This window comes from Electrophorus electricus, chromosome 13, assembly GCF_041902795.1.
Source record: "Electrophorus electricus isolate QZ-2024a chromosome 13, ASM4190279v1, whole genome shotgun sequence".
NCBI classification, from domain to species: domain Eukaryota; kingdom Metazoa; phylum Chordata; class Actinopteri; order Gymnotiformes; family Gymnotidae; genus Electrophorus; species Electrophorus electricus.
The window spans coordinates 19826881-19846411 of record NC_137509.1 but is presented as its reverse complement, the minus strand read 5'-3'; the positions used below and the strand labels follow the sequence as shown (position 1 = coordinate 19846411).

General features: G+C 37.2%; 11 non-coding genes and 19 pseudogenes across 11 annotated transcripts; all 30 read right to left on the bottom strand.

The window, feature by feature from the left end:
- Window positions 1-305: 305 nt before the first annotated feature.
- On the bottom strand, window positions 306-424 carry LOC145647111 (5S ribosomal RNA; annotated as a pseudogene).
- A 667-nt stretch (window positions 425-1091) lies between these two features.
- Window positions 1092-1210, bottom strand: LOC145650222 (5S ribosomal RNA; annotated as a pseudogene).
- A 352-nt stretch (window positions 1211-1562) lies between these two features.
- Window positions 1563-1681, bottom strand: LOC145648588 (5S ribosomal RNA). Its single transcript, XR_014116480.1, has one exon. It is a non-coding gene; the product is annotated as a 5S ribosomal RNA (ribosomal RNA).
- A 667-nt stretch (window positions 1682-2348) lies between these two features.
- LOC145650221 (5S ribosomal RNA) lies at window positions 2349-2467 on the bottom strand (annotated as a pseudogene).
- A 352-nt stretch (window positions 2468-2819) lies between these two features.
- On the bottom strand, window positions 2820-2938 carry LOC145647044 (5S ribosomal RNA; annotated as a pseudogene).
- Window positions 2939-3605: 667 nt separating this feature from the next.
- On the bottom strand, window positions 3606-3724 carry LOC145650219 (5S ribosomal RNA; annotated as a pseudogene).
- A 352-nt stretch (window positions 3725-4076) lies between these two features.
- LOC145648576 (5S ribosomal RNA) lies at window positions 4077-4195 on the bottom strand. Its single transcript, XR_014116477.1, has one exon. It is a non-coding gene; the product is annotated as a 5S ribosomal RNA (ribosomal RNA).
- A 667-nt stretch (window positions 4196-4862) lies between these two features.
- On the bottom strand, window positions 4863-4981 carry LOC145650542 (5S ribosomal RNA; annotated as a pseudogene).
- A 352-nt stretch (window positions 4982-5333) lies between these two features.
- On the bottom strand, window positions 5334-5452 carry LOC145648564 (5S ribosomal RNA). Its single transcript, XR_014116475.1, has one exon. It is a non-coding gene; the product is annotated as a 5S ribosomal RNA (ribosomal RNA).
- A 667-nt stretch (window positions 5453-6119) lies between these two features.
- On the bottom strand, window positions 6120-6238 carry LOC145650218 (5S ribosomal RNA; annotated as a pseudogene).
- A 352-nt stretch (window positions 6239-6590) lies between these two features.
- Window positions 6591-6709, bottom strand: LOC145648553 (5S ribosomal RNA). Its single transcript, XR_014116474.1, has one exon. It is a non-coding gene; the product is annotated as a 5S ribosomal RNA (ribosomal RNA).
- A 667-nt stretch (window positions 6710-7376) lies between these two features.
- On the bottom strand, window positions 7377-7495 carry LOC145650217 (5S ribosomal RNA; annotated as a pseudogene).
- Window positions 7496-7847: 352 nt separating this feature from the next.
- Window positions 7848-7966, bottom strand: LOC145648542 (5S ribosomal RNA). Its single transcript, XR_014116473.1, has one exon. It is a non-coding gene; the product is annotated as a 5S ribosomal RNA (ribosomal RNA).
- Window positions 7967-8633: 667 nt separating this feature from the next.
- LOC145650216 (5S ribosomal RNA) lies at window positions 8634-8752 on the bottom strand (annotated as a pseudogene).
- A 352-nt stretch (window positions 8753-9104) lies between these two features.
- On the bottom strand, window positions 9105-9223 carry LOC145647043 (5S ribosomal RNA; annotated as a pseudogene).
- A 667-nt stretch (window positions 9224-9890) lies between these two features.
- Window positions 9891-10009, bottom strand: LOC145650215 (5S ribosomal RNA; annotated as a pseudogene).
- Window positions 10010-10361: 352 nt separating this feature from the next.
- Window positions 10362-10480, bottom strand: LOC145649362 (5S ribosomal RNA). The gene has a single exon (XR_014116575.1). It is a non-coding gene; the product is annotated as a 5S ribosomal RNA (ribosomal RNA).
- A 667-nt stretch (window positions 10481-11147) lies between these two features.
- Window positions 11148-11266, bottom strand: LOC145650846 (5S ribosomal RNA; annotated as a pseudogene).
- Window positions 11267-11618: 352 nt separating this feature from the next.
- On the bottom strand, window positions 11619-11737 carry LOC145648531 (5S ribosomal RNA). Its single transcript, XR_014116472.1, has one exon. It is a non-coding gene; the product is annotated as a 5S ribosomal RNA (ribosomal RNA).
- Window positions 11738-12404: 667 nt separating this feature from the next.
- On the bottom strand, window positions 12405-12523 carry LOC145650722 (5S ribosomal RNA; annotated as a pseudogene).
- Window positions 12524-12876: 353 nt separating this feature from the next.
- On the bottom strand, window positions 12877-12995 carry LOC145648520 (5S ribosomal RNA). Its single transcript, XR_014116471.1, has one exon. It is a non-coding gene; the product is annotated as a 5S ribosomal RNA (ribosomal RNA).
- A 667-nt stretch (window positions 12996-13662) lies between these two features.
- LOC145650541 (5S ribosomal RNA) lies at window positions 13663-13781 on the bottom strand (annotated as a pseudogene).
- A 352-nt stretch (window positions 13782-14133) lies between these two features.
- Window positions 14134-14252, bottom strand: LOC145648508 (5S ribosomal RNA). Its single transcript, XR_014116470.1, has one exon. It is a non-coding gene; the product is annotated as a 5S ribosomal RNA (ribosomal RNA).
- Window positions 14253-14919: 667 nt separating this feature from the next.
- On the bottom strand, window positions 14920-15038 carry LOC145650721 (5S ribosomal RNA; annotated as a pseudogene).
- A 353-nt stretch (window positions 15039-15391) lies between these two features.
- On the bottom strand, window positions 15392-15510 carry LOC145648497 (5S ribosomal RNA). Its single transcript, XR_014116469.1, has one exon. It is a non-coding gene; the product is annotated as a 5S ribosomal RNA (ribosomal RNA).
- Window positions 15511-16177: 667 nt separating this feature from the next.
- On the bottom strand, window positions 16178-16296 carry LOC145650540 (5S ribosomal RNA; annotated as a pseudogene).
- Window positions 16297-17183: 887 nt separating this feature from the next.
- Window positions 17184-17302, bottom strand: LOC145650214 (5S ribosomal RNA; annotated as a pseudogene).
- A 352-nt stretch (window positions 17303-17654) lies between these two features.
- Window positions 17655-17773, bottom strand: LOC145647872 (5S ribosomal RNA; annotated as a pseudogene).
- A 667-nt stretch (window positions 17774-18440) lies between these two features.
- Window positions 18441-18559, bottom strand: LOC145650213 (5S ribosomal RNA; annotated as a pseudogene).
- Window positions 18560-18911: 352 nt separating this feature from the next.
- On the bottom strand, window positions 18912-19030 carry LOC145648486 (5S ribosomal RNA). Its single transcript, XR_014116468.1, has one exon. It is a non-coding gene; the product is annotated as a 5S ribosomal RNA (ribosomal RNA).
- Window positions 19031-19531: the final 501 nt, after the last annotated feature.

Below are 19531 nucleotides of genomic sequence, written 5' to 3'. Positions count from 1 at the left end.
ACCAATCTGACAATTTTTTTTATTAATCCCTGCAATTGACATTCTAGAATGTTATCTTGAATGTAAATTAAATGATGCAATAAAATCTTACAACATCTGGTATACGGAGGCACTAACAGACAGTTTTTTGATGAATCACTGCACTTCACATTCAGGCATGTGAGTTGGAGAGTAAATGAAAGTGATGCAAAAAAAACTTACAGCATCGGCTATTCCCAGGTGCTAACAGATAGTTTTTTTTATTAATCACTGCACTTCACATTTGAGCATGTCAGCTTGAAAGTAAATTAAAGTGATGCAAGAAAAGCTTACAGCACCTGGTATTCCTAGGTAGGGTCCCACCTCAGTACTATCCAGGCCCAAACTTGCTTAGCTTCCAAGGTCAGATGAGATTGGGCGTTCTCAAGCTGGTGTGGCCATAAGCCTTATACGCTTACTCAAATTGCCTAATCATAGCAAATATGATCAAAGACCAATCTGACAATTTTTTTTATTAATCCCTGCACTTGACATTCTAGAATGTTATCTTGAATGTAATTAAATGATGCAATAAAAGCTTACAATACGGAGCTGGTATACGGAGGCACTAATTATTCACTGCACTTCAAATTTGAACATGATAGCTTGAACATAAATTAAAGGGATGCAATACAATCTTACAGCACCTGCTATTCCCTGGTACTAAAATATTTCTATTTAATCTGTACACTTCACATACAAGCTTGTCAGTTGTAGATTAAAGTAAAGTGATGCAACAAAAACTTACAGCATCTGCTATTCCCAGTTGCTAACAGATAGTTTTTTTAATTATTCACTGCATTTCACATCTTAGCATGTCATCTTGACAGTAAATTAAAGTGATGCAAGAGAAGCTTACCGCATCTCGTAGTCCAAGGTGCTAACAGACAGTTTTTTGATGATTTACTGCACTTCACATTCAGGCATGTGAGTTGGAGAGTAAATGAAAGTGATGCAAAAAAAACTTACAGCATCTGCTATTCCCAGGTGCTAACAGATAGTTTTTTTTATTAATCATTGCACTTCACATTTGAGCATGTCAGCGTGAAAGTAAATTAAAGTGATGCAAGAAAAGCTTACAGCACCTGGTATACATAGGTAGGGTCCCACCTCAGTACTATCCAGGCCCAAACTTGCTTAGCTTCCAAGGTCAGATGAGATTGGGCATTCTCAAGCTGGTGTGGCCGTAAGCCTTAAACACTTACTCAAATTGCCTAATCATAGCAAATATGATCAAAGACCAATCTGACAATTTTTTTTATTAATCCCTGCAATTGACATTCTAGAATGTTATCTTGAATGTAAATTAAATGATGCAATAAAAGCTTACAACATCTGGTATACGGAGGCACTAACAGACAGTTTTTTGATGAATCACTGCACTTCACATTCAGGCATGTGAGTTGGAGAGTAAATGAAAGTGATGCAAAAAAAACTTATAGCATCGGCTATTCCCAGGTGCTAACAGATAGTTTTTTTTATTAATCACTGCACTTCACATTTGAGCATCTCAGCTTGAAAGTAAATTAAAGTGATGCAAGAAAAGCTTACAGCACCTGGTATTCCTAGGTAGGGTCCCACCTCAGTACTATCCAGGCCCAAACTTGCTTAGCTTCCAAGGTCAGATGAGATTGGGCGTTCTCAAGCTGGTGTGGCCGTAAGCCTTATACGCTTACTCAAATTGCCTAATCATGGCAAATATGATCAAAGACCAATCAGACAATTTTTTTTATTAATCCCTGCACTTGACATTCTAGAATGTTATCTTGAATGTAATTAAATGATGCAATAAAAGCTTACAATACAGAGCTGGTATACGGAGGCACTAATTATTCACTGCACTTCAAATTTGAACATGATAGCTTGAACATAAATTAAAGGGATGCAATACAATCTTACAGCACCTGCTATTCCCTGGTACTAAAATATTTCTATTTAATCTGTACACTTCACATACAAGCTTGTCAGTTGCAGATTAAAGTAAAGTGATGCAACAAAAACTTACAGCATCTGCTATTCCCAGGTGCTAACAGATAGTTTTTTTAATTATTCACTGCATTTCACATCTTAGCATGTCATCTTGACAGTAAATTAAAGTGATGCAAGAGAAGCTTACCGCATCTCGTAGTCCAAGGTGCTAAGAGACAGTTTTTTGATGATTTACTGCACTTCACATTCAGGCATGTGAGTTGGAGAGTAAATGAAAGTGATGCAAAAAAAACTTACAGCATCTGCTATTCCCAGGTGCTAACAGATAGTTTTTTTTATTAATCATTGCACTTCACATTTGAGCATGTCAGCGTGAAAGTAAATTAAAGTGATGCAAGAAAAGCTTACAGCACCTGGTATACATAGGTAGGGTCCCACCTCAGTACTATCCAGGCCCAAACTTGCTTAGCTTCCAAGGTCAGATGAGATTGGGCATTCTCAAGCTGGTGTGGCCGTAAGCCTTAAACACTTACTCAAATTGCCTAATCATAGCAAATATGATCAAAGACCAATCTGACAATTTTTTTTATTAATCCCTGCAATTGACATTCTAGAATGTTATCTTGAATGTAAATTAAATGATGCAATAAAAGCTTACAACATCTGGTATACGGAGGCACTAACAGACAGTTTTTTGATGAATCACTGCACTTCACATTCAGGCATGTGAGTTGGAGAGTAAATGAAAGTGATGCAAAAAAAACTTACAGCATCGGCTATTCCCAGGTGCTAACAGATAGTTTTTTTTATTAATCACTGCACTTCACATTTGAGCATCTCAGCTTGAAAGTAAATTAAAGTGATGCAAGAAAAGCTTACAGCACCTGGTATTCCTAGGTAGGGTCCCACCTCAGTACTATCCAGGCCCAAACTTGCTTAGCTTCCAAGGTCAGATGAGATTGGGCGTGCTCAAGCTGGTGTGGCCGTAAGCCTTATACGCTTACTCAAATTGCCTAATCATGGCAAATATGATCAAAGACCAATCAGACAATTTTTTTTATTAATCCCTGCACTTGACATTCTAGAATGTTATCTTGAATGTAATTAAATGATGCAATAAAAGCTTACAATACAGAGCTGGTATACGGAGGCACTAATTATTCACTGCACTTCAAATTTGAACATGATAGCTTGAACATAAATTAAAGGGATGCAATACAATCTTACAGCACCTGCTATTCCCTGGTACTAAAATATTTCTATTTAATCTGTACACTTCACATACAAGCTTGTCAGTTGCAGATTAAAGTAAAGTGATGCAACAAAAACTTACAGCATCTGCTATTCCCAGGTGCTAACAGATAGTTTTTTTAATTATTCACTGCATTTCACATCTTAGCATGTCATCTTGACAGTAAATTAAAGTGATGCAAGAGAAGCTTACCGCATCTCGTAGTCCAAGGTGCTAAGAGACAGTTTTTTGATGATTTACTGCACTTCACATTCAGGCATGTGAGTTGGAGAGTAAATGAAAGTGATGCAAAAAAAACTTACAGCATCTGCTATTCCCAGGTGCTAACAGATAGTTTTTTTTATTAATCATTGCACTTCACATTTGAGCATGTCAGCGTGAAAGTAAATTAAAGTGATGCAAGAAAAGCTTACAGCACCTGGTATACATAGGTAGGGTCCCACCTCAGTACTATCCAGGCCCAAACTTGCTTAGCTTCCAAGGTCAGATGAGATTGGGCATTCTCAAGCTGGTGTGGCCGTAAGCCTTAAACACTTACTCAAATTGCCTAATCATAGCAAATATGATCAAAGACCAATCTGACAATTTTTTTTATTAATCCCTGCAATTGACATTCTAGAATGTTATCTTGAATGTAAATTAAATGATGCAATAAAAGCTTACAACATCTGGTATACGGAGGCACTAACAGACAGTTTTTTGATGAATCACTGCACTTCACATTCAGGCATGTGAGTTGGAGAGTAAATGAAAGTGATGCAAAAAAAACTTACAGCATCGGCTATTCCCAGGTGCTAACAGATAGTTTTTTTTATTAATCACTGCACTTCACATTTGAGCATCTCAGCTTGAAAGTAAATTAAAGTGATGCAAGAAAAGCTTACAGCACCTGGTATTCCTAGGTAGGGTCCCACCTCAGTACTATCCAGGCCCAAACTTGCTTAGCTTCCAAGGTCAGATGAGATTGGGCGTTCTCAAGCTGGTGTGGCCGTAAGCCTTATACGCTTACTCAAATTGCCTAATCATGGCAAATATGATCAAAGACCAATCAGACAATTTTTTTTATTAATCCCTGCACTTGACATTCTAGAATGTTATCTTGAATGTAATTAAATGATGCAATAAAAGCTTACAATACAGAGCTGGTATACGGAGGCACTAATTATTCACTGCACTTCAAATTTGAACATGATAGCTTGAACATAAATTAAAGGGATGCAATACAATCTTACAGCACCTGCTATTCCCTGGTACTAAAATATTTCTATTTAATCTGTACACTTCACATACAAGCTTGTCAGTTGCAGATTAAAGTAAAGTGATGCAACAAAAACTTACAGCATCTGCTATTCCCAGGTGCTAACAGATAGTTTTTTTAATTAATCACTGCATTTCACATCCTAGCATGTCATCTTGACAGTAAATTAAAGTGATGCAAGAGAAGCTTACAGCATCTCGTAGTCCAAGGTGCTAACATATAGTTTTTTGATGAATCACTGCACTTCACATTCAGGCATGTGAGTTGGAGAGTAAATGAAAGTGATGCAAAAAAAACTTACAGCATCGGCTATTCCCAGGTGCTAACAGATAGTTTTTTTTATTAATCATTGCACTTCACATTTGAGCATGTCAGCTTGAAAGTAAATTAAAGTGATGCAAGAAAAGCTTACAGCACCTGGTATACATAGGTAGGGTCCCAACTCAGTACTATCCAGGCCCAAACTTGCTTAGCTTCCAAGGTCAGATGAGATTGGGCATTCTCAAGCTGGTGTGGCCGTAAGCCTTAAACACTTACTCAAATTGCCTAATCATAGCAAATATGATCAAAGACCAATCTGACAATTTTTTTTATTAATCCCTGCAATTGACATTCTAGAATGTTATCTTGAATGTAAATTAAATGATGCAATAAAAGCTTACAACATCTGGTATACGGAGGCACTAACAGACAGTTTTTTGATGAATCACTGCACTTCACATTCAGGCATGTGAGTTGGAGAGTAAATGAAAGTGATGCAAAAAAAACTTATAGCATCGGCTATTCCCAGGTGCTAACAGATAGTTTTTTTTATTAATCACTGCACTTCACATTTGAGCATCTCAGCTTGAAAGTAAATTAAAGTGATGCAAGAAAAGCTTACAGCACCTGGTATTCCTAGGTAGGGTCCCACCTCAGTACTATCCAGGCCCAAACTTGCTTAGCTTCCAAGGTCAGATGAGATTGGGCGTTCTCAAGCTGGTGTGGCCGTAAGCCTTATACGCTTACTCAAATTGCCTAATCATGGCAAATATGATCAAAGACCAATCAGACAATTTTTTTTATTAATCCCTGCACTTGACATTCTAGAATGTTATCTTGAATGTAATTAAATGATGCAATAAAAGCTTACAATACAGAGCTGGTATACGGAGGCACTAATTATTCACTGCACTTCAAATTTGAACATGATAGCTTGAACATAAATTAAAGGGATGCAATACAATCTTACAGCACCTGCTATTCCCTGGTACTAAAATATTTCTATTTAATCTGTACACTTCACATACAAGCTTGTCAGTTGCAGATTAAAGTAAAGTGATGCAACAAAAACTTACAGCATCTGCTATTCCCAGGTGCTAACAGATAGTTTTTTTAATTATTCACTGCATTTCACATCTTAGCATGTCATCTTGACAGTAAATTAAAGTGATGCAAGAGAAGCTTACCGCATCTCGTAGTCCAAGGTGCTAAGAGACAGTTTTTTGATGATTTACTGCACTTCACATTCAGGCATGTGAGTTGGAGAGTAAATGAAAGTGATGCAAAAAAAACTTACAGCATCTGCTATTCCCAGGTGCTAACAGATAGTTTTTTTTATTAATCATTGCACTTCACATTTGAGCATGTCAGCGTGAAAGTAAATTAAAGTGATGCAAGAAAAGCTTACAGCACCTGGTATACATAGGTAGGGTCCCACCTCAGTACTATCCAGGCCCAAACTTGCTTAGCTTCCAAGGTCAGATGAGATTGGGCATTCTCAAGCTGGTGTGGCCGTAAGCCTTAAACACTTACTCAAATTGCCTAATCATAGCAAATATGATCAAAGACCAATCTGACAATTTTTTTTATTAATCCCTGCAATTGACATTCTAGAATGTTATCTTGAATGTAAATTAAATGATGCAATAAAAGCTTACAACATCTGGTATACGGAGGCACTAACAGACAGTTTTTTGATGAATCACTGCACTTCACATTCAGGCATGTGAGTTGGAGAGTAAATGAAAGTGATGCAAAAAAAACTTACAGCATCGGCTATTCCCAGGTGCTAACAGATAGTTTTTTTTATTAATCACTGCACTTCACATTTGAGCATCTCAGCTTGAAAGTAAATTAAAGTGATGCAAGAAAAGCTTACAGCACCTGGTATTCCTAGGTAGGGTCCCACCTCAGTACTATCCAGGCCCAAACTTGCTTAGCTTCCAAGGTCAGATGAGATTGGGCGTTCTCAAGCTGGTGTGGCCGTAAGCCTTATACGCTTACTCAAATTGCCTAATCATGGCAAATATGATCAAAGACCAATCAGACAATTTTTTTTATTAATCCCTGCACTTGACATTCTAGAATGTTATCTTGAATGTAATTAAATGATGCAATAAAAGCTTACAATACGGAGCTGGTATACGGAGGCACTAATTATTCACTGCACTTCAAATTTGAACATGATAGCTTGAACATAAATTAAAGGGATGCAATACAATCTTACAGCACCTGCTATTCCCTGGTACTAAAATATTTCTATTTAATCTGTACACTTCACATACAAGCTTGTCAGTTGTAGATTAAAGTAAAGTGATGCAACAAAAACTTACAGCATCTGCTATTCCCAGTTGCTAACAGATAGTTTTTTTAATTATTCACTGCATTTCACATCTTAGCATGTCATCTTGACAGTAAATTAAAGTGATGCAAGAGAAGCTTACCGCATCTCGTAGTCCAAGGTGCTAACAGACAGTTTTTTGATGATTTACTGCACTTCACATTCAGGCATGTGAGTTGGAGAGTAAATGAAAGTGATGCAAAAAAAACTTACAGCATCTGCTATTCCCAGGTGCTAACAGATAGTTTTTTTTATTAATCATTGCACTTCACATTTGAGCATGTCAGCGTGAAAGTAAATTAAAGTGATGCAAGAAAAGCTTACAGCACCTGGTATACATAGGTAGGGTCCCACCTCAGTACTATCCAGGCCCAAACTTGCTTAGCTTCCAAGGTCAGATGAGATTGGGCATTCTCAAGCTGGTGTGGCCGTAAGCCTTAAACACTTACTCAAATTGCCTAATCATAGCAAATATGATCAAAGACCAATCTGACAATTTTTTTTATTAATCCCTGCAATTGACATTCTAGAATGTTATCTTGAATGTAAATTAAATGATGCAATAAAAGCTTACAACATCTGGTATACGGAGGCACTAACAGACAGTTTTTTGATGAATCACTGCACTTCACATTCAGGCATGTGAGTTGGAGAGTAAATGAAAGTGATGCAAAAAAAACTTATAGCATCGGCTATTCCCAGGTGCTAACAGATAGTTTTTTTTATTAATCACTGCACTTCACATTTGAGCATCTCAGCTTGAAAGTAAATTAAAGTGATGCAAGAAAAGCTTACAGCACCTGGTATTCCTAGGTAGGGTCCCACCTCAGTACTATCCAGGCCCAAACTTGCTTAGCTTCCAAGGTCAGATGAGATTGGGCGTTCTCAAGCTGGTGTGGCCGTAAGCCTTATACGCTTACTCAAATTGCCTAATCATGGCAAATATGATCAAAGACCAATCAGACAATTTTTTTTATTAATCCCTGCACTTGACATTCTAGAATGTTATCTTGAATGTAATTAAATGATGCAATAAAAGCTTACAATACAGAGCTGGTATACGGAGGCACTAATTATTCACTGCACTTCAAATTTGAACATGATAGCTTGAACATAAATTAAAGGGATGCAATACAATCTTACAGCACCTGCTATTCCCTGGTACTAAAATATTTCTATTTAATCTGTACACTTCACATACAAGCTTGTCAGTTGCAGATTAAAGTAAAGTGATGCAACAAAAACTTACAGCATCTGCTATTCCCAGGTGCTAACAGATAGTTTTTTTAATTATTCACTGCATTTCACATCTTAGCATGTCATCTTGACAGTAAATTAAAGTGATGCAAGAGAAGCTTACCGCATCTCGTAGTCCAAGGTGCTAAGAGACAGTTTTTTGATGATTTACTGCACTTCACATTCAGGCATGTGAGTTGGAGAGTAAATGAAAGTGATGCAAAAAAAACTTACAGCATCTGCTATTCCCAGGTGCTAACAGATAGTTTTTTTTATTAATCATTGCACTTCACATTTGAGCATGTCAGCGTGAAAGTAAATTAAAGTGATGCAAGAAAAGCTTACAGCACCTGGTATACATAGGTAGGGTCCCACCTCAGTACTATCCAGGCCCAAACTTGCTTAGCTTCCAAGGTCAGATGAGATTGGGCATTCTCAAGCTGGTGTGGCCGTAAGCCTTAAACACTTACTCAAATTGCCTAATCATAGCAAATATGATCAAAGACCAATCTGACAATTTTTTTTATTAATCCCTGCAATTGACATTCTAGAATGTTATCTTGAATGTAAATTAAATGATGCAATAAAAGCTTACAACATCTGGTATACGGAGGCACTAACAGACAGTTTTTTGATGAATCACTGCACTTCACATTCAGGCATGTGAGTTGGAGAGTAAATGAAAGTGATGCAAAAAAAACTTACAGCATCGGCTATTCCCAGGTGCTAACAGATAGTTTTTTTTATTAATCACTGCACTTCACATTTGAGCATCTCAGCTTGAAAGTAAATTAAAGTGATGCAAGAAAAGCTTACAGCACCTGGTATTCCTAGGTAGGGTCCCACCTCAGTACTATCCAGGCCCAAACTTGCTTAGCTTCCAAGGTCAGATGAGATTGGGCGTGCTCAAGCTGGTGTGGCCGTAAGCCTTATACGCTTACTCAAATTGCCTAATCATGGCAAATATGATCAAAGACCAATCAGACAATTTTTTTTATTAATCCCTGCACTTGACATTCTAGAATGTTATCTTGAATGTAATTAAATGATGCAATAAAAGCTTACAATACAGAGCTGGTATACGGAGGCACTAATTATTCACTGCACTTCAAATTTGAACATGATAGCTTGAACATAAATTAAAGGGATGCAATACAATCTTACAGCACCTGCTATTCCCTGGTACTAAAATATTTCTATTTAATCTGTACACTTCACATACAAGCTTGTCAGTTGCAGATTAAAGTAAAGTGATGCAACAAAAACTTACAGCATCTGCTATTCCCAGGTGCTAACAGATAGTTTTTTTAATTATTCACTGCATTTCACATCTTAGCATGTCATCTTGACAGTAAATTAAAGTGATGCAAGAGAAGCTTACCGCATCTCGTAGTCCAAGGTGCTAAGAGACAGTTTTTTGATGATTTACTGCACTTCACATTCAGGCATGTGAGTTGGAGAGTAAATGAAAGTGATGCAAAAAAAACTTACAGCATCTGCTATTCCCAGGTGCTAACAGATAGTTTTTTTTATTAATCATTGCACTTCACATTTGAGCATGTCAGCGTGAAAGTAAATTAAAGTGATGCAAGAAAAGCTTACAGCACCTGGTATACATAGGTAGGGTCCCACCTCAGTACTATCCAGGCCCAAACTTGCTTAGCTTCCAAGGTCAGATGAGATTGGGCATTCTCAAGCTGGTGTGGCCGTAAGCCTTAAACACTTACTCAAATTGCCTAATCATAGCAAATATGATCAAAGACCAATCTGACAATTTTTTTTATTAATCCCTGCAATTGACATTCTAGAATGTTATCTTGAATGTAAATTAAATGATGCAATAAAAGCTTACAACATCTGGTATACGGAGGCACTAACAGACAGTTTTTTGATGAATCACTGCACTTCACATTCAGGCATGTGAGTTGGAGAGTAAATGAAAGTGATGCAAAAAAAACTTACAGCATCGGCTATTCCCAGGTGCTAACAGATAGTTTTTTTTATTAATCACTGCACTTCACATTTGAGCATCTCAGCTTGAAAGTAAATTAAAGTGATGCAAGAAAAGCTTACAGCACCTGGTATTCCTAGGTAGGGTCCCACCTCAGTACTATCCAGGCCCAAACTTGCTTAGCTTCCAAGGTCAGATGAGATTGGGCGTGCTCAAGCTGGTATGGCCGTAAGCCTTATACGCTTACTCAAATTGCCTAATCATGGCAAATATGATCAAAGACCAATCAGACAATTTTTTTTATTAATCCCTGCACTTGACATTCTAGAATGTTATCTTGAATGTAATTAAATGATGCAATAAAAGCTTACAATACAGAGCTGGTATACGGAGGCACTAATTATTCACTGCACTTCAAATTTGAACATGATAGCTTGAACATAAATTAAAGGGATGCAATACAATCTTACAGCACCTGCTATTCCCTGGTACTAAAATATTTCTATTTAATCTGTACACTTCACATACAAGCTTGTCAGTTGCAGATTAAAGTAAAGTGATGCAACAAAAACTTACAGCATCTGCTATTCCCAGGTGCTAACAGATAGTTTTTTTAATTATTCACTGCATTTCACATCTTAGCATGTCATCTTGACAGTAAATTAAAGTGATGCAAGAGAAGCTTACCGCATCTCGTAGTCCAAGGTGCTAAGAGACAGTTTTTTGATGATTTACTGCACTTCACATTCAGGCATGTGAGTTGGAGAGTAAATGAAAGTGATGCAAAAAAAACTTACAGCATCTGCTATTCCCAGGTGCTAACAGATAGTTTTTTTTATTAATCATTGCACTTCACATTTGAGCATGTCAGCGTGAAAGTAAATTAAAGTGATGCAAGAAAAGCTTACAGCACCTGGTATACATAGGTAGGGTCCAACCTCAGTACTATCCAGGCCCAAACTTGCTTAGCTTCCAAGGTCAGATGAGATTGGGCATTCTCAAGCTGGTGTGGCCGTAAGCCTTAAACACTTACTCAAATTGCCTAATCATAGCAAATATGATCAAAGACCAATCTGACAATTTTTTTTATTAATCCCTGCAATTGACATTCTAGAATGTTATCTTGAATGTAAATTAAATGATGCAATAAAAGCTTACAACATCTGGTATACGGAGGCACTAACAGACAGTTTTTTGATGAATCACTGCACTTCACATTCAGGCATGTGAGTTGGAGAGTAAATGAAAGTGATGCAAAAAAAACTTACAGCATCGGCTATTCCCAGGTGCTAACAGATAGTTTTTTTTATTAATCACTGCACTTCACATTTGAGCATCTCAGCTTGAAAGTAAATTAAAGTGATGCAAGAAAAGCTTACAGCACCTGGTATTCCTAGGTAGGGTCCCACCTCAGTACTATCCAGGCCCAAACTTGCTTAGCTTCCAAGGTCAGATGAGATTGGGCGTTCTCAAGCTGGTGTGGCCGTAAGCCTTATACGCTTACTCAAATTGCCTAATCATGGCAAATATGATCAAAGACCAATCAGACAATTTTTTTTATTAATCCCTGCACTTGACATTCTAGAATGTTATCTTGAATGTAATTAAATGATGCAATAAAAGCTTACAATACAGAGCTGGTATACGGAGGCACTAATTATTCACTGCACTTCAAATTTGAACATGATAGCTTGAACATAAATTAAAGGGATGCAATACAATCTTACAGCACCTGCTATTCCCTGGTACTAAAATATTTCTATTTAATCTGTACACTTCACATACAAGCTTGTCAGTTGCAGATTAAAGTAAAGTGATGCAACAAAAACTTACAGCATCTGCTATTCCCAGGTGCTAACAGATAGTTTTTTTAATTATTCACTGCATTTCACATCTTAGCATGTCATCTTGACAGTAAATTAAAGTGATGCAAGAGAAGCTTACCGCATCTCGTAGTCCAAGGTGCTAACAGACAGTTTTTTGATGATTTACTGCACTTCACATTCAGGCATGTGAGTTGGAGAGTAAATGAAAGTGATGCAAAAAAAACTTACAGCATCTGCTATTCCCAGGTGCTAACAGATAGTTTTTTTTATTAATCATTGCACTTCACATTTGAGCATGTCAGCGTGAAAGTAAATTAAAGTGATGCAAGAAAAGCTTACAGCACCTGGTATACATAGGTAGGGTCCCACCTCAGTACTATCCAGGCCCAAACTTGCTTAGCTTCCAAGGTCAGATGAGATTGGGCATTCTCAAGCTGGTGTGGCCGCAAGCCTTAAACACTTACTCAAATTGCCTAATCATAGCAAATATGATCAAAGACCAATCTGACAATTTTTTTTATTAATCCCTGCAATTGACATTCTAGAATGTTATCTTGAATGTAAATTAAATGATGCAATAAAAGCTTACAACATCTGGTATACGAAGGCACTAACAGACAGTTTTTTGATGAATCACTGCACTTCACATTCAGGCATGTGAGTTGGAGAGTAAATGAAAGTGATGCAAAAAAAAACTTACAGCATCGGCTATTCCCAGGTGCTAACAGATAGTTTTTTTTATTAATCACTGCACTTCACATTTGAGCATCTCAGCTTGAAAGTAAATTAAAGTGATGCAAGAAAAGCTTACAGCACCTGGTATTCCTAGGTAGGGTCCCACCTCAGTACTATCCAGGCCCAAACTTGCTTAGCTTCCAAGGTCAGATGAGATTGGGCGTTCTCAAGCTGGTGTGGCCGTAAGCCTTATACGCTTACTCAAATTGCCTAATCATGGCAAATATGATCAAAGACCAATCAGACAATTTTTTTTATTAATCCCTGCACTTGACATTCTAGAATGTTATCTTGAATGTAATTAAATGATGCAATAAAAGCTTACAATACGGAGCTGGTATACGGAGGCACTAATTATTCACTGCACTTCAAATTTGAACATGATAGCTTGAACATAAATTAAAGGGATGCAATACAATCTTACAGCACCTGCTATTCCCTGGTACTAAAATATTTCTATTTAATCTGTACACTTCACATACAAGCTTGTCAGTTGCAGATTAAAGTAAAGTGATGCAACAAAAACTTACAGCATCTGCTATTCCCAGGTGCTAACAGATAGTTTTTTTAATTAATCACTGCATTTCACATCCTAGCATGTCATCTTGACAGTAAATTAAAGTGATGCAAGAGAAGCTTACAGCATCTCGTAGTCCAAGGTGCTAACATATAGTTTTTTGATGAATCACTGCACTTCACATTCAGGCATGTGAGTTGGAGAGTAAATGAAAGTGATGCAAAAAAAACTTACAGCATCGGCTATTCCCAGGTGCTAACAGATAGTTTTTTTTATTAATCATTGCACTTCACATTTGAGCATGTCAGCTTGAAAGTAAATTAAAGTGATGCAAGAAAAGCTTACAGCACCTGGTATACATAGGTAGGGTCCCAACTCAGTACTATCCAGGCCCAAACTTGCTTAGCTTCCAAGGTCAGATGAGATTGGGCATTCTCAAGCTGGTGTGGCCGTAAGCCTTAAACACTTACTCAAATTGCCTAATCATAGCAAATATGATCAAAGACCAATCTGACAATTTTTTTTATTAATCCCTGCAATTGACATTCTAGAATGTTATCTTGAATGTAAATTAAATGATGCAATAAAAGCTTACAACATCTGGTATACGGAGGCACTAACAGACAGTTTTTTGATGAATCACTGCACTTCACATTCAGGCATGTGAGTTGGAGAGTAAATGAAAGTGATGCAAAAAAAACTTATAGCATCGGCTATTCCCAGGTGCTAACAGATAGTTTTTTTTATTAATCACTGCACTTCACATTTGAGCATCTCAGCTTGAAAGTAAATTAAAGTGATGCAAGAAAAGCTTACAGCACCTGGTATTCCTAGGTAGGGTCCCACCTCAGTACTATCCAGGCCCAAACTTGCTTAGCTTCCAAGGTCAGATGAGATTGGGCGTTCTCAAGCTGGTGTGGCCGTAAGCCTTATACGCTTACTCAAATTGCCTAATCATGGCAAATATGATCAAAGACCAATCAGACAATTTTTTTTATTAATCCCTGCACTTGACATTCTAGAATGTTATCTTGAATGTAATTAAATGATGCAATAAAAGCTTACAATACAGAGCTGGTATACGGAGGCACTAATTATTCACTGCACTTCAAATTTGAACATGATAGCTTGAACATAAATTAAAGGGATGCAATACAATCTTACAGCACCTGCTATTCCCTGGTACTAAAATATTTCTATTTAATCTGTACACTTCACATACAAGCTTGTCAGTTGCAGATTAAAGTAAAGTGATGCAACAAAAACTTACAGCATCTGCTATTCCCAGGTGCTAACAGATAGTTTTTTTAATTATTCACTGCATTTCACATCTTAGCATGTCATCTTGACAGTAAATTAAAGTGATGCAAGAGAAGCTTACCGCATCTCGTAGTCCAAGGTGCTAACAGACAGTTTTTTGATGATTTACTGCACTTCACATTCAGGCATGTGAGTTGGAGAGTAAATGAAAGTGATGCAAAAAAAACTTACAGCATCTGCTATTCCCAGGTGCTAACAGATAGTTTTTTTTATTAATCATTGCACTTCACATTTGAGCATGTCAGCGTGAAAGTAAATTAAAGTGATGCAAGAAAAGCTTACAGCACCTGGTATACATAGGTAGGGTCCCACCTCAGTACTATCCAGGCCCAAACTTGCTTAGCTTCCAAGGTCAGATGAGATTGGGCATTCTCAAGCTGGTGTGGCCGCAAGCCTTAAACACTTACTCAAATTGCCTAATCATAGCAAATATGATCAAAGACCAATCTGACAATTTTTTTTATTAATCCCTGCAATTGACATTCTAGAATGTTATCTTGAATGTAAATTAAATGATGCAATAAAAGCTTACAACATCTGGTATACGAAGGCACTAACAGACAGTTTTTTGATGAATCACTGCACTTCACATTCAGGCATGTGAGTTGGAGAGTAAATGAAAGTGATGCAAAAAAAAACTTACAGCATCGGCTATTCCCAGGTGCTAACAGATAGTTTTTTTTATTAATCACTGCACTTCACATTTGAGCATCTCAGCTTGAAAGTAAATTAAAGTGATGCAAGAAAAGCTTACAGCACCTGGTATTCCTAGGTAGGGTCCCACCTCAGTACTATCCAGGCCCAAACTTGCTTAGCTTCCAAGGTCAGATGAGATTGGGCGTTCTCAAGCTGGTGTGGCCGTAAGCCTTATACGCTTACTCAAATTGCCTAATCATGGCAAATATGATCAAAGACCAATCAGACAATTTTTTTTATTAATCCCTGCACTTGACATTCTAGAATGTTATCTTGAATGTAATTAAATGATGCAATAAAAGCTTACAATACGGAGCTGGTATACGGAGGCACTAATTATTCACTGCACTTCAAATTTGAACATGATAGCTTGAACATAAATTAAAGGGATGCAATACAATCTTACAGCACCTGCTATTCCCTGGTACTAAAATATTTCTATTTAATCTGTACACTTCACATACAAGCTTGTCAGTTGCAGATTAAAGTAAAGTGATGCAACAAAAACTTACAGCATCTGCTATTCCCAGGTGCTAACAGATAGTTTTTTTAATTAATCACTGCATTTCACATCCTAGCATGTCATCTTGACAGTAAATTAAAGTGATGCAAGAGAAGCTTACAGCATCTCGTAGTCCAAGGTGCTAACATATAGTTTTTTGATGAATCACTGCACTTCACATTCAGGCATGTGAGTTGGAGAGTAAATGAAAGTGATGCAAAAAAAACTTACAGCATCGGCTATTCCCAGGTGCTAACAGATAGTTTTTTTTATTAATCATTGCACTTCACATTTGAGCATGTCAGCTTGAAAGTAAATTAAAGTGATGCAAGAAAAGCTTACAGCACCTGGTATACATAGGTAGGGTCCCAACTCAGTACTATCCAGGCCCAAACTTGCTTAGCTTCCAAGGTCAGATGAGATTGGGCATTCTCAAGCTGGTGTGGCCGTAAGCCTTAAACACTTACTCAAATTGCCTAATCATAGCAAATATGATCAAAGACCAATCTGACAATTTTTTTTATTAATCCCTGCAATTGACATTCTAGAATGTTATCTTGAATGTAAATTAAATGATGCAATAAAAGCTTACAACATCTGGTATACGGAGGCACTAACAGACAGTTTTTTGATGAATCACTGCACTTCACATTCAGGCATGTGAGTTGGAGAGTAAATGAAAGTGATGCAAAAAAAACTTATAGCATCGGCTATTCCCAGGTGCTAACAGATAGTTTTTTTTATTAATCACTGCATTTCACATCCTAGCATGTCATCTTGAATGTAATTAAATGATGCAATAAAAGCTTACAATACAGAGCTGGTATACGGAGGCACTAATTATTCACTGCACTTCAAATTTGAACATGATAGCTTGAACATAAATTAAAGGGATGCAATACAATCTTACAGCACCTGCTATTCCCTGGTACTAAAATATTTCTATTTAATCTGTACACTTCACATACAAGCTTGTCAGTTGCAGATTAAAGTAAAGTGATGCAACAAAAACTTACAGCATCTGCTATTCCCAGGTGCTAACAGATAGTTTTTTTAATTATTCACTGCATTTCACATCTTAGCATGTCATCTTGACAGTAAATTAAAGTGATGCAAGAGAAGCTTACCGCATCTCGTAGTCCAAGGTGCTAAGAGACAGTTTTTTGATGATTTACTGCACTTCACATTCAGGCATGTGAGTTGGAGAGTAAATGAAAGTGATGCAAAAAAAACTTACAGCATCTGCTATTCCCAGGTGCTAACAGATAGTTTTTTTTATTAATCATTGCACTTCACATTTGAGCATGTCAGCGTGAAAGTAAATTAAAGTGATGCAAGAAAAGCTTACAGCACCTGGTATACATAGGTAGGGTCCCACCTCAGTACTATCCAGGCCCAAACTTGCTTAGCTTCCAAGGTCAGATGAGATTGGGCATTCTCAAGCTGGTGTGGCCGTAAGCCTTAAACTCTTACTCAAATTGCCTAATCATAGCAAATATGATCAAAGACCAATCTGACAATTTTTTTTATTAATCCCTGCAATTGACATTCTAGAATGTTATCTTGAATGTAAATTAAATGATGCAATAAAAGCTTACAACATCTGGTATACGGAGGCACTAACAGACAGTTTTTTGATGAATCACTGCACTTCACATTCAGGCATGTGAGTTGGAGAGTAAATGAAAGTGATGCAAAAAAAACTTACAGCATCGGCTATTCCCAGGTGCTAACAGATAGTTTTTTTTATTAATCACTGCACTTCACATTTGAGCATCTCAGCTTGAAAGTAAATTAAAGTGATGCAAGAAAAGCTTACAGCACCTGGTATTCCTAGGTAGGGTCCCACCTCAGTACTATCCAGGCCCAAACTTGCTTAGCTTCCAAGGTCAGATGAGACTGGGCGTTCTCAAGCTGGTGTGGCCGTAAGCCTTATACGCTTACTCAAATTGCCTAATCATGGCAAATATGATCAAAGACCAATCAGACAATTTTTTTTATTAATCCCTGCACTTGACATTCTAGAATGTTATCTTGAATGTAATTAAATGATGCAATAAAAGCTTACAATACAGAGCTGGTATACGGAGGCACTAATTATTCACTGCACTTCAAATTTGAACATGATAGCTTGAACATAAATTAAAGGGATGCAATACAATCTTACAGCACCTGCTATTCCCTGGTACTAAAATATTTCTATTTAATCTGTACACTTCACATACAAGCTTGTCAGTTGCAGATTAAAGTAAAGTGATGCAACAAAAACTTACAGCATCTGCTATTCCCAGGTGCTAACAGATAGTTTTTTTAATTATTCACTGCATTTCACATCTTAGCATGTCATCTTGACAGTAAATTAAAGTGATGCAAGAGAAGCTTACCGCATCTCGTAGTCCAAGGTGCTAACAGACAGTTTTTTGATGATTTACTGCACTTCACATTCAGGCATGTGAGTTGGAGAGTAAATGAAAGTGATGCAAAAAAAACTTACAGCATCTGCTATTCCCAGGTGCTAACAGATAGTTTTTTTTATTAATCATTGCACTTCACATTTGAGCATGTCAGCGTGAAAGTAAATTAAAGTGATGCAAGAAAAGCTTACAGCACCTGGTATACATAGGTAGGGTCCCACCTCAGTACTATCCAGGCCCAAACTTGCTTAGCTTCCAAGGTCAGATGAGATTGGGCATTCTCAAGCTGGTGTGGCCGTAAGCCTTAAACACTTACTCAAATTGCCTAATCATAGCAAATATGATCAAAGACCAATCTGACAATTTTTTTTATTAATCCCTGCAATTGACATTCTAGAATGTTATCTTGAATGTAAATTAAATGATGCAATAAAAGCTTACAACATCTGGTATACGAAGGCACTAACAGACAGTTTTTTGATGAATCACTGCACTTCACATTCAGGCATGTGAGTTGGAGAGTAAATGAAAGTGATGCAAAAAAAACTTACAGCATCGGCTATTCCCAGGTGCTAACAGATAGTTTTTTTTATTAATCACTGCACTTCACATTTGAGCATCTCAGCTTGAAAGTAAATTAAAGTGATGCAAGAAAAGCTTACAGCACCTGGTATTCCTAGGTAGGGTCCCACCTCAGTACTATCCAGGCCCAAACTTGCTTAGCTTCCAAGGTCAGATGAGATTGGGCGTTCTCAAGCTGGTGTGGCCGTAAGCCTTATACGCTTACTCAAATTGCCTAATCATGGCAAATATGATCAAAGACCAATCAGACAATTTTTTTTATTAATCCCTGCACTTGACATTCTAGAATGTTATCTTGAATGTAATTAAATGATGCAATAAAAGCTTACAATACGGAGCTGGTATACGGAGGCACTAATTATTCACTGCACTTCAAATTTGAACATGATAGCTTGAACATAAATTAAAGGGATGCAATACAATCTTACAGCACCTGCTATTCCCTGGTACTAAAATATTTCTATTTAATCTGTACACTTCACATACAAGCTTGTCAGTTGCAGATTAAAGTAAAGTGATGCAACAAAAACTTACAGCATCTGCTATTCCCAGGTGCTAACAGATAGTTTTTTTAATTAATCACTGCATTTCACATCCTAGCATGTCATCTTGACAGTAAATTAAAGTGATGCAAGAGAAGCTTACAGCATCTCGTAGTCCAAGGTGCTAACATATAGTTTTTTGATGAATCAC